At 34.9% G+C, this 13,171-nt stretch overlaps 1 long non-coding RNA gene across 1 annotated transcript in view; it reads left to right on the plus strand.

The window, feature by feature from the left end:
- Positions 1-13,171, plus strand: part of LOC132669504 (uncharacterized) — a 194,318-nt gene that overhangs the window by 141,621 nt on the left and 39,526 nt on the right. Inside the window, exon 3 of the long non-coding RNA XR_009606126.2 lies at positions 7,687-7,744. This is a non-coding gene — a long non-coding RNA (uncharacterized LOC132669504). The remainder of the gene's footprint in view (positions 1-7,686; positions 7,745-13,171) is intronic.

Below are 13,171 nucleotides of genomic sequence, written 5' to 3' on the forward strand. Positions count from 1 at the left end.
AGGTTATCTAAATCTGAGTTCTTCTCATGAAATATTGAAATAATAGGTACTATTTAAATAGATTTTTAAAATATTTTGCAACACCTGATGTTACACATAGTTTTTAATTTACTGAAATTTACTTATAAATCAAGTATTTGCAGGGGCACTGGAAACTGGGTGGCTCAGTTGGTTGAGCATCCTACTCCTGATTTGGGCTCAAGTCATGATCCCAGGGTCATGGGATAGAGCCCAGTGTTCAGCTCTGGGATGAGCATGAAGCCTGTTTAAAATTCTCTCCCTCTCCCTCTGCCCCTCTTCCCTGCTCATAGCCTTTCCATGACCCCCCCCCCCCCAAAAAAAAAAAGAAAGAAAAGGAAGTCAAATATTTGTGTAAGATTTGTGATTTTTATGCTATATATAAATAGAAAAATCTCTAAAGCCATGTTTATCAAGATTGATGATGATAAACATGATAAATGGACTCAACAAAACATTTCAATATAATCTATGCTTCTGAAACAGTACGTAGAGTTATCTCTCAAATGTATTTGACATAAAACCAGTGAAATGTAAGCAAAAATTAGAGACTAGTATAAAACCTAAAAGCACTGACTTTGATTATTAGCTAGATTCTAGAAACCCAAGTAGAGCCTATGTTCATATCCTGGCTGTAATATTAATTGACTGTCCCACCTGTGGCTGGGCTCTCTGTGCCTCTGTTTTCTTCTGGTAAAAATTATTGTTAAGACTTGTTAATTTTGGTAAAATTCTTGCAACACAGTCTGACACATACTAAGCAATATATATATATAATAAAGTACAAAAATACCTTTAACTTCTTGTGATTGATTCTAATATTTCTATTTAGTTTTATTTTCTTATGACTGGTGCATGTCCTGATGAGCTAATTTGATATATTGACCAATTATATACAATTTGAAAAACAGAGCATTTCCTTCTTTAAATTTTTTTTAAATGTTTATTCTTGAAAGAGAGAGAGAGCAAGTGAGCATGAGTGGGAGAGAGGCAGAGTGAGAGAGGGACACAGAATCTGAAGCAGCTCCAGGCTCTGAGCTGTCAGTACAGAGCCCGACATGGGGCTCGAACTCACAAGCCTTGAGATCATGACCTAAGCCAAAGTTGGATGCTTAACCGACTGAGTCACCAAGGCGCCCCCAGAGCATTTCCTTTTTGGCAAATCATAATGTACACAAATTGCTTAAGCATGTGGAGATGTTGTGCAGAGAAAAGAAACCTATTTATCATTTCTTAGATAGTACTGCTTGTTTACTTGTCCATAGAAATCTTTTCATTTAAACCAGGTATATTAGATTGGGTTTTAAAATGGACCCTCAAGATTGCCTGTGGTAATTCCTGGGATCGTGAATATAATGAGATAGTATTCCCTGCTTATGTTACTTTACACTTAAAAAGGGCTTTCAGATGTAATTAAAGTCACTAATCAGCTGACTTTGAGTTAATCAAAAAGAGGATACAGGGATGGACCTAACCTAATCACATGAATCCTTTAAGAACAGAGTTTTCTCTCAATGGTGTTGGAAGGAAAGACAGAGATATTAAAGGCACAATAAGGATGTGATGTACTGTTGTATTGCTGGCTCTGAAAGTTGAGACAGAATTTTCAAGGACCCAAGTGTGGTCTCCAGTTGCTGAGAGTAACAGCTGGCAAGCAAATGGGAACCTCAGTCATACAATAGCAAAGGACTGAATTCTGCCAATGACCTGAATCAGCTTGGAAGTGGATTCTTCCCTAGAGCCTCCAGATACAATCCCAGCCTGGCTGATACCTTGGTTATGGCTTTGTGAGACCCTGACCAGAGAATGCTGCTATGACTGTTTGGACTTCTGACATACACAACTGTGAGATTTTAAATAGATGTTATTTTCAGCTGCTACATTTGTGGTAATTTGTTACACAGTAATATAAAATTAATATACCAGAACACACAACTATAAATCAAAATAAATTAACAATAAGAAAGTAACTATAAGCACAGAAGGAAAGGTATAAGGGAAAATTTTATGTTTATTTTCAGTTTGGTTATGTCTTAATAGTACAAGCAAGAAGAAAATGTCAGTTTGTGGATGTATAATGTTGTTCTGCATAATCAGTATCTTGCTATAACAACATCTTATAAAATGCAGCAAAAGGGGAAGACAAAAACAAATTGGCTAAATCATTTTTGTGAGCTTATGTTTTTTTTTAATGTCTGGAAAGATCTTTCCTCAAAAAGAAACCTCATACTCTTTAGCTATCATACCCTACTCCACTCATGTCTCATGTCCCCAGCCCTAAGCAACCACTGTTACTGTAGATTTTCTTATTATGGACTTTCGTATGCATGAAATTGTATAATATGTGGATTTTTATGACTGGATTCTTTCACATAGCCTAATGTTTTCAAGATTCATTCATGCTGCATGTATTAGAACTTTATTCCTTTTTACAGCAGAGTAATATTCTATTGTATAGATATACCATACTTGTTTCTCCCTTTGTTGATTGACATTGGGGTTATTTCCATGTTTTTGCTCTTATGACTAGTGTTTCTATAAACACATGTGTACAAGTTTTTGTGTGGACATATGCTTTCATTTCTCTCGGGTATATATGTAGGAGTAGAATTTCTGGGTCACATGATAACTCTGTTTAATCCATCAAGGAGCTACTTGCTTATTTTCCAAAGCAGTTGCACCATTCCATATGTTCATTAGCAGTGTATAAGACTTCTACTTTCTCCATATCCTCACCAACACTTATTATCTGACTTTAAATTTTACTCATCCCTTTAGGCCTGGCTCATAGACTATCATTTCTGCTGAGTCATTCCTGATTTGTTAGCAAAGCATAAAAATCTCTTCTGTGGACTGCCAAAGGATTATATTTGTTTGTTTCTAGGGCTCCCTTTACTTTCCTCATTTTATCATTGTTAGTATAGGTCTTACCTGCCTACCAACTTCAGCGTCTTTATTTTAGAATTCGTGTTTAATTTTCTAATTTCATCCTTCAAAGCACAGCTGTTCTAGGTGGCTTGAAAGTAAGAGAAGTTCAGAAAGTATTTACTGAGGGTTTTAGATTAAAAATGAACCAGATGACCTAATTCAATGTAGTTTATGACAGTTTCTGCTAGTGTGAGCCTAGAGAGCTTGTCTGGCTTAGTCATACATGCACAGAGTTATTCAATTTCAAATTTTATGCTACCACTTATTAATTACGTGCTCTTAAGGAGATTTCTTAAACTTTCTAAGATATTTCTCTATCTACAAATGTGAATTTTAATATTGTATAAGATTATTGTGAAGCATAAATATGATAATTTATGTGGAGCACCTACTATTGTTCCTGGCACATCCTCGATGCTCATTACATGGTGGCAAAACTATTTTATAAGCAATGCGGAAGACAAAATGTAATAATCCTCCCATCGCACACTTCCCTTAATAGAATCATGACATACACGTTTAATTCTTATTACATTTTATCAGATTGCAGTTGTTTTTGGATTGAATAAATGTGGATTGCAGGTCACTTAAAATTGTATAATCAAAAGCATTGGGTCTGGTTGTCCCATCTACAGCCTGCTGTAAGATGTATTGCACATATCTGTGTCTTTTGCTTGTTTTGTTGCTCATCTTGAAGTTTACCTCTTTCATGTTAGTGTGTTTAATGAAACACATTTTCTTTTGTAATGTGCATGTTACTGTCTGGTGCTTAAATTTCACATAGTAATACTGTATGATACTCCGTGATATAAAATTTCAGTAACTCTGAATCTCTATTAAATGCATGTGGAATGGACAGGTACAATCACCTAGAGCAAGAACAAATGGATAATGACAATACTCCAACAGAATAAGACATGTAGAGTCTTTAGGAGGCAAACATTAAAGTATATATGCACTCTCAGGATGCTATTAGACATAGAAAGTGAGGTTGCTGTTATACCTGCTCTTGCAAGTTTTGTTTTCTTCACTGAAAGATCAGTGATAAGTGCATTCTTTTGCTATCTATTTGAGTGGATATAAAGGTTTTTACAGATTTCTTATAATTTCTATACAATATCTAAATTATTCATCTATGAGTTCAAGTCATATTTTTAAAAAAGTTTTACTGTTGTGTAGGACAGATATTATGTGGAGAGGCTGCATTGTACTAGATAAAATATACTGAGAAACAAACCAAAAAACAGTTTTTATCCAGAACCTACTACTTGTCAGTTACGAAAATCTCTTTGTGGCCCAGTCTCCTTGTCTACAAAACAGATAATAACATTTCTCATGTTTAGCATAATTTTTAGCTCAATTTGTCGAGGGCACTAGCTAAGGAATGCTCAGATGGTTCCACTTTGCAATCTTGAAAGTGTCCTACAGCACAAAGATGAATTATCATTAAGCACTAGAAACTGGTCCTAGGTAGCCTTTGGCTTCCTATCTCCATCAAAATTTACTAGTAAGTTTTTAAGTATTGTGGTATTCCCTACCAGTAATCCCTTTCCCCAGGATTTACTACCAAAGTTGTCTTTCTTTGGAAGAGCCCTAGTAAAATTATGACTCTCTCACAGTAACTTTCCATCTTGATGCAAATATGGACATTCTGTAGTCCTCTGCCTTATGGTTTCAGTCCATTTACTTCCCTATCAAACATGTAAATCTCTATTCTAATCATTGTATCAATTGAAGTTTGTTCAGGAAAATGAAACCAAGGAAAAAGATTTACTGCAGATAATTGGGTGTTTATAGGGAGTTGGGTGTTCGCAGGGAATTAGATGTTCACATAGGGAACAAGGTATTTACAGAAGTATTTTAAGGAGGTTGCAATTGGACTTTCTGTTATAAGATCACAACACTCTAGCTGTGATAAAGACAAAACGAAACCCTTCTCTTGCCACTGCTACTACCTGTTAGCACAGCCATCATACACCCAGATGATTAGTGACAAGGAAACAGAACATTCAGCCTGTCTGAAGCAAAAATACTCCTGTTAGAGCTTGCTTGCTATAACCACCACTCCCTCCCAAATACAATGTGAATGCAACTAATTCACTTCGAGAAACCTAGATTCCAGGAGTTGAAGTTATATGATTTTTGCCTTCTAATCTCTCCAACAGGAGGGTAAAATGGAGTATAGGAAACCAAGTCTAAGCAATCACTACTGTTTCTATGTAGCTAATATTTCTCTAGTTGTTTTTCAGTGGCCTTGGACCTTTTCACCCTTGAACATTGTGTCCCTATATACTCTTGAGATAGTGTAGTTCTACCTTGGTCCTTTAAGAATTATGTGAGGAGAGACAAATGAGCCTCACCTTGTAGAGCGTTAGCACTAACTAAGCTGTCATTCCTTTATCTCCTTTCAGTGAAGTTGGTATGTATTTGCCAAAGTAACAGAACTTCTTGGATCTACATATTCTGAAGAAGCATGCTACCCTTACTGAGAAACAGAAAAACTCATTTGAAGATATTTTTTATCAATCAAGAGAAAAAGGAATATACACTTATAAGTGGGGAAGTGGGGTCCTCTGATTTTCTTTTAATTTCCCATGAGAATGAAGAGATATGTTGATTCAAGTACAGTGTTTGTCAGTAGGCAGTGTGCCTGATATCAATTTCATTTCCCTGTAACTGTGATACAGATAGAATCCCTATCTCCAGTTGGAGGGTAAATTGCTATACATATTCTTACAGATTTTTTGACAGTTAAAAATTCTCTTAACATTTTAGGACAAAATTCAGACCTTTTTTCCAAAGATGCAGAAGGAGTCTAAAAACTATTATGGTGCTCATGGAAAGGCACCTCAGATCTCCTGTTGTGGGGAGCAGAGTTAAACACGTGTCCTGCTGCCACCTCTCAGGATCGACCACCATGTACATAATGAGGTCGTGTTTCTCTAAAATCTTCTCAATCACTGATTAAATACAGCAGGGATACTAGTGTTGGCCTTTTCTGATGGCAAACTGGATGCTTCTAGTGGGCAAGCCTGGGTTGGGAATTCCCTGTCTTTTTGGTTGAGATTTTCTTAGAGCTGCACTGCAACCAATCCTCCTTATTGCTGCTCTTCTTTCCCAGTTAGGACTGCATTGCAGTCTGAAGGTTTTCTTTGCCTGCCTGCGCTTCCTCCCCTTTATTCTTTGCAGATGTTTCTCCGAGTCTCTTGAGAGACAGATCCCATCTCCTGTTTGCTTCTCAGATGACCCAAACAAATACAATGGCTTTAAAGATTACAATTAGAAATTGTTTTGAAGATGGCAGACGTAGAATTTCCATCTTCACGGAGAATAGGAGTGGAAGTAATTGATTAAATCCAACAAGTGAAGGTACTTCAAATAGAATTCTTAAATACAAAATCTTAGAGATTCTGAGATGGGATAATATTGGAAGACAAGTTAGAAATATACTTTTTAGAGAGCTTTAGGAAGAGAGCCAATAAATATATTGAGTTATTGTATTTATAATATTTATACATTTATAATGCCTAAATTTATGGACATTGTCCCTGAGTAGTGGAACCCTGTTGGTTTCGGCCATGAAATTGTGCTGTTGAACTAGCTCTCCATCTCTAATGCTAGTTTTGGACAAGTTAGCCACATGGTAGATTCAGTATACTTAAGGTTGCTAGTCATGATTTATTGAGTGTGTTTGTAAGTAAATATATTTTGGTTGTCAAATATGGAATAGAAACTAATTTTAATATAGATATTATCTGTGCTTACTGTTAGTCCTTTAAGAAAAAGTTACTTATTCTGGAATGTGCTCCTTTCAGGGTTGTTGTATCCCTGGTTTTAGCAAATCTTCTTCTTATCTTTACTGACTCTCCAGTATTGCCCACCATTAATTAATCAACCCGTTTCCTTAGTATGGAGCCATGGCAGTTCTTTCCCCTCCCTGGGATCTGTCCCTACATTATAGCTTCCTTAGGAAAGCACTTTCCCTTTTTCCAAAAGTCTACATTTTAGGGTGTGGGCATAGTTCTGTAAAGATATGAATACTGTGTCCAAAACATGTAACAAGAACAAAGAAAAAAAATTTCGACTATTCACATTCGATATTTCATATTAAGCTCTTACCTTTCCCCAGTAGTCACATTACAATTTGTGAAATTGTTCATAATGTGTGATTGCTTTTCAAGATATTTAGTAACTCATTCTTTACACAAAAACAATAGTAAGCTAGGTGGGAAATACTTTAAATAATTATATATTTTGAGTGCAATCACTAAAATAAACAGATTGTAATATGTAAAATTTTCTATTAGATGACAATATATTTTTCTTATATTTAATATTTTGTACATACGAATATATATACATATATATATATATTTTTTTTTCTACTCACTTAGTTCATCTTGAACATCATCCTGGGTGTGTAATTGAGGCAATCTTCCTTCAGTCTCAGTCTTATGAACTTCTAGGAGCCTCAGCTTCTATAACTATTTTCTTAGGATGGCTGTATTTGTATAAATATATTAAACTTGATTTTTCACTGAAAGCAAATATGACTACATTTATTATTCCCAGTTTGAAAATAAAACCTTAAATCATAATCTCTAGATAAAGGACTTTTCTTTCATGGTTCTAAGTAAAAGAAAATCTGTTTCACTGTTTACTTAACATTTGATGGTGATGTAATAAATAAAACATTAGCCAAAGAGTGACTGTGTCTTTCTCTGCTTTTTCTTTCTACAGGTTGCATTTCATATGGATGTGGGTATGATGTGCTGCAGCAAGATGACGTCTTGATTAGGTGAGTCTGTCAAGGCTGCTTTAAAGAATATTCTCACTGCAGATTTCCCAGGGCTTGACATTTATTGTTGGTATGCCTAGCCTAAATGCTGATGAAAATGGGATCTTTTTTTTTTTTTTTTTTTTTTTTTTTGCTTTCTTGGTGATCGAATTCCAGTTTCCATGGAAATAGTATTTGTTGGTTGGTTCATTTTTTTAATGGAACTTATATTAGAAGTGTAATCAGGGAAACATCTAAAAAGTCTATGAAAGTAAGGGCAAAGCAATATCCAAACAGAGGTATATGTCTCATCCTTCATATAAACAGCCGTAGTAGAGATTCAGAGAGCTCTAATAGTGGGCATGTCTTATATTGAAACAGTTAGTACATTATTTATACATGCAGAAATAAACTTGATTAACTTTCTTACCCAATCTGTATATATATAATTTTTCTGCTAATATATATCGGTGCCAAATACATAATTATAAACCTTCACTTCCAAAATTTTCTTGATTTGAATACAGTCACTCTTGCTGATTGATGTTTTATTTATTGCATTACCACCAAATGTTAAACAAACAGGGAAGCAATCTTATATTATAGCTGGTTAAGGCACTGCAAGAGCAGGAGGTAAACATTTGAACAAATGACTTCTCCTGTCTGAGTCATGACCCAGTGGGTAAGATCTTGATTTTTCTTTGGCAAATAGGGGAAATGTCCCAGACTTTTCAAATCCCTGTTAGTTTGTGAAGCCATTTAGGCGTTGGTAATAAGTCACAAAGGAATTTGTAAAGTTAGTGTGGTGTAGTAAAATGAATGTTGGCCCATCAGGTAATGTCTCTTCATAGGAATCTTGGTTTTTTTCTGATCATGTGTGTGATTGTGTGCAAAACATGCCACTTTTTACAGTCATAGTCTCTTTATAAAATGAAGTGCTCCTCTAAGGTGATCCTCTGCCTTCATTCTGGGTTTGTGATTCTATGGATTTTTTAATGAATGAAGTTTTTTGTTTTTTTTTTTTTTTTTATGTCTAATGAATGGCAGTAGTGCTTTGGTTGCCCAAATGATCACACTGTACGCAATTGGACAGATGGATTATGAACATGATAAGCATTTAAAGTAATGTGATATTCTCAGGTCTGGAGTATTTCTGAATAAAACCAGAGGCTAATGAATTGCTCCTTTTTTTTTTTTTTTAATTCAAGATGCTATAGTTGTTTTTCTCCTTTTTTTGATTCTCTTTCCAGGAGGCATGGGTGTGGATAGAATGAAATATTAAGAACATTTCCAATTACATGACTTTATGAAATATTACTTGAGAACACCATATTTGGTATTAAAATAGATGGGAACTTTTCTTAATTTTTTTTGAGAGTATTTTTTTAAGTTTATTTATTTATTTTGAGAGAGAGGGAGAATGAGCAGGAAAGGGACAGAGAGAGAGGGAGAGATACAATCCCAAGGACAACGTGGGGCTTATCCTCACGATTGGGAGATTATGACCTGAGCCAAAACCCAAGAATCAGCTGCTTAACTGACTGAGCCACCCTGGTGCCCCAGAACTTTTCCTGATTTTACTCCTTTTTTCCCTTATTTTTTTCTTCCTAGAAAAACAATATTTCTTTTCTAGATGATGACACCTCTTTGTAGTACAGAATAATTAAAATATTCAAAAGCAAAGTGTTACTTGTTGCTTTGGCCTTTTAAGAATGTTCAGCCAGGGTCACCAGGGTGGCTCAGTCAAAGATCAGACTTCCACTCAGGTAATGATCTTAGGGCTCGTGAGTTTGAGCCCCAAGTCAGGCTCTGTGCTGACAGCTCAGAACCTGGAGCCCAATTTGTATTCTGTGTCTCCCTCTCTCTCTGTCCCTCGCTCATGCTCTGTTTCTCTCTCCTTCAAAAGTAAATAAACATTTTAAAAAATTAAAAAAACAATGTTCAACCATATTTTAGTTGAACTTGCAGGTTTATAAAAATTTCTTTTTCAAATGACTCCTTATGCAACATTGACATATTAATACCATGGTATGAAAATGTTAGTTTTAGTAGGAGTGCTTTCAGAAGCTAAATAATTAATCTTGCAAATAATTGATTAAAACCATTATCATATCTATGAGAATTTGAGAATCTTGTAAGCTTTCTTCCTGTTGTAAGTGCATATTCAGGTAGCTGGAAATAATTTTTTAAAACTTTTATTAGTCTTATTATTTTTTTTAGTTAAAACACACCTGTCCTAGTATATTTATATGTTTATCTGAGAAATATAGAAGGAATCAGTGATATATGTGTTGCCAAGCACATTATGTATGTGTGTGTGTGTGTGTGTGTGTGTGTGTGTGTGTGTGTATTCTCCCCAGGGTGATTAGATTCTTTCTGGAGTTAAAGTAACAAAGGCTTTATTTGCCTGAAGGGACAGAGGGAACCATTTAGGAGAATGAGGCAATTAAACAATTATACAACATTTTGAAGACGTTAAGTATTTCCCCCTATTTGATTTTTACTTCTGGAAGACTGCTTTCTCATACTAGCAGGTTAGAGTAGTTAGAACCTCATACCCCCTTCCCCATCACTCTTTTATTCACCATGGAATTATATGTTCTTTTATTAAAATATTTTCTGAAAAATTAATGCTTACATTGAATTTTGCAAACTTAACAATATAGGATTTGAGATGTTTTACTAAAAAGAATTAACATAAAATAATGTTTCAAAGTACAATTTTTTGAAAGTATTATCTCCAAATTGTGTCTTGCAAAGCATGTCTATACTCTCACTCCCATATATTCGGGATGAGAAATGAAACAAATGAAATGAAACAAAACAAAAAGAATGGAAGAAAATACTATGGGAAACTAACCTATCATAAAAACAAGAACAAAAGCTCTCAAGTCTAATGGTGGAGAAAAAGACAGGTGGGAAAAGTAGATGAATGAATACAATTTACTATTGATCCAAAAATCTCATCATAGCCTATAATATCAATGTGTAGAAATACAAAACAGTTGCCAAAAATTGTTAACAAGTACTAATACCAACTATATTAAAAGATGCAATTCTCCCTTCTGCTAGTCACACTTCCCTACAAAAATAATTAGCAATAGAATTGAAGGCAAAAGAAACAAGAAGTGAAGATCATGTAAAATCCACTAAATGGATTATCATTTTCTAACAATTGTTTATTGGTCTGTATTTGTTAAGTGGTTATGCAGTAACATTTTTTTTTTCTTGCCTTACTATATGTTTGGTACTGTGTTATATTTATCTTAGGCAGAACATCTAGCATCTGATAGGAATTCTCAACACCAAATGATAGGATGATAGTTTTGTTATCTATGGGTCTCAATAGCCCTGGCAAATAGCAAATGCCACCTTTTTTTTTCTCCCAGAGAGAAGAGGAATACAGAAAGAAGAAATTTAAGTGAATGAGTTACATAGTATGTTCACAGAATCTTTTCTAAGTAGACTATTAAGGAGTTGACAGTCTTCTGAAAAGAAAATGAGCTCTGATGAGGAAACCTAGATTTGTTTCTCAGCACTGACTGTGCAGATATATGTCCTTGAAGAAGTAACTGAACTTCTTTATGTTTACTTAACAGTAAAATAAGAAGATAGGATTAAATGATCTCAAAACTCCTTTTCACTTTGGGTAGTCTATGACAAAATAATGGTACATAAGACTTACTTAGGACTTAGTATGTGTCAGATTCTGTAGGGCACTATCACTTTAAGAGTTTTACCTGGATTGTGTAATTGTCAAACAACCCTATGAAGCAAGTACTATTATTAGTTGGATTTTATGAGGAAACTAAAACTTAGGGATTCAAGTTTTTAAACAAAGTCACATGTTTGAGAGCAGCAGAGTTTAATTTTTAAATGAGGCTTTCTGACTCGACAGTCTACTAGCATAAGGATCATGCTCTGTATCCTTAACATTAGTCATATGCCAGTCGAGAGTTAGGAAGTCATAGTGTAAGAAACCTGCATTCTTTCCAACATTATTTTCCCAGAGTAGATAATTATTTGCGCATCAGCCTGGCTTATGCTACAGTGAAACTTACTTCCTTTTTGGTTAACATTTTCTGTTCATGCGCACTCTTTACATATTATCTGGAGAGTAGCACATCTTCCAGTGGAATATTTCTGAGTATTTTCCAGAGACTGCCCATGCAGTCATTGAACATGAATCAGAGGGAAGGTTTACGGAAATTATAAATGAACAGTCAAGGGAAAGTCTTTTGTAGCAAAATTATAGGAGTGTCTCCTTAGGTCAAAGTCAAAGTAAGGATGAATTAACTCCCGAAGCAATTTCGAAAAGGTGAAATTCAATGATATTGCAGTTGTTGGACCAGGTGTTAAAATGTTATTGGGTGTTAATTTAATTTTCATCCTGTCAACACTCATCTGAACTGTAACAGCTGCTAAACACGGTTCCACAAGAGCAAACCATCCACAGAGAGGAAGCAGATGCCTAATCAATAGGGCCAATAGAAATGTATGGCTCAGCTAAGCAACCTGCACAAGGGGGAATGAATCCCATAGGGCTTTGTCTTACCTGAATGGAAAAGAACTTTAAAGATAGTGAGACTATTTAAACAGTAAGAGCAGAAGACTGAAAGTCCTAGGTTGGCTTCCTATTGACTTTTTTTTTTTTAATTCTACATGACCTTGGATTGACAATTCCTTGGTTTCTCAGTTCCCCTGAGGTTTCAGAGGTATTGAGGATGTTGCTTCAAGTCTATTACTATCTTTCCAGCTATTATTATCTCACAGGCCTTGCACAATTCAGAGTAAAACCAACTGCTTCTTTACAAAAATTAGTAACGTAAAAGAGATAATAATGATGATGTAATAGTAGTTAATAGATTTTCTTCATTGCATCCTAGGTAGATAGGAATAGATGACTTGTACCTGGGGAAGGCATTTTGAATTTGAATCACTTTTTGACTACTATGCTTGCTAACATGGTAGGATATGTAATTTCCCCTATTGAGAATGTTCAAACAGAAGGGTAGATTACTATGTTTTTTGCCAAATGTAATGGTACCTACAAACTGTGGTTTGACTATATAACCTCTTAAGGTTAATTATGCCATGCATTTGATAATTTTTTTTGTAAGTTAATGTGCTTCATCAAAAATATCACCTTGTTTAGTAATGTATTTCAGACTTGGCAGTAAATCCTCCAGGGATTGTGTGGTTGTATGCCAGCAGTGCTCTAAACTCTCCTACACAGGAGAGTTGTGGCAGCCTGCAACTTCAATATTATTAGAAGGTTTGGGATTTTTTTTAAGTAAGTGAAAACAATAGGATTTAAAGGAATAGAATGCAAATTTTACATAGATATTAAAATGATTCATCTTTCAAACAGTTTGAATGTTGAGATAGGCTTTTTTTGGTCCATATGCAAACACTTGGCAATTGTTCTCCTTTTAGGGATCAGCAGGG

The sequence above is a fragment of the Panthera onca genome, chromosome B3 (assembly GCF_046562875.1).
Source record: "Panthera onca isolate mPanOnc1 chromosome B3, mPanOnc1 haplotype 2, whole genome shotgun sequence".
NCBI lineage: Eukaryota > Metazoa > Chordata > Mammalia > Carnivora > Felidae > Panthera > Panthera onca.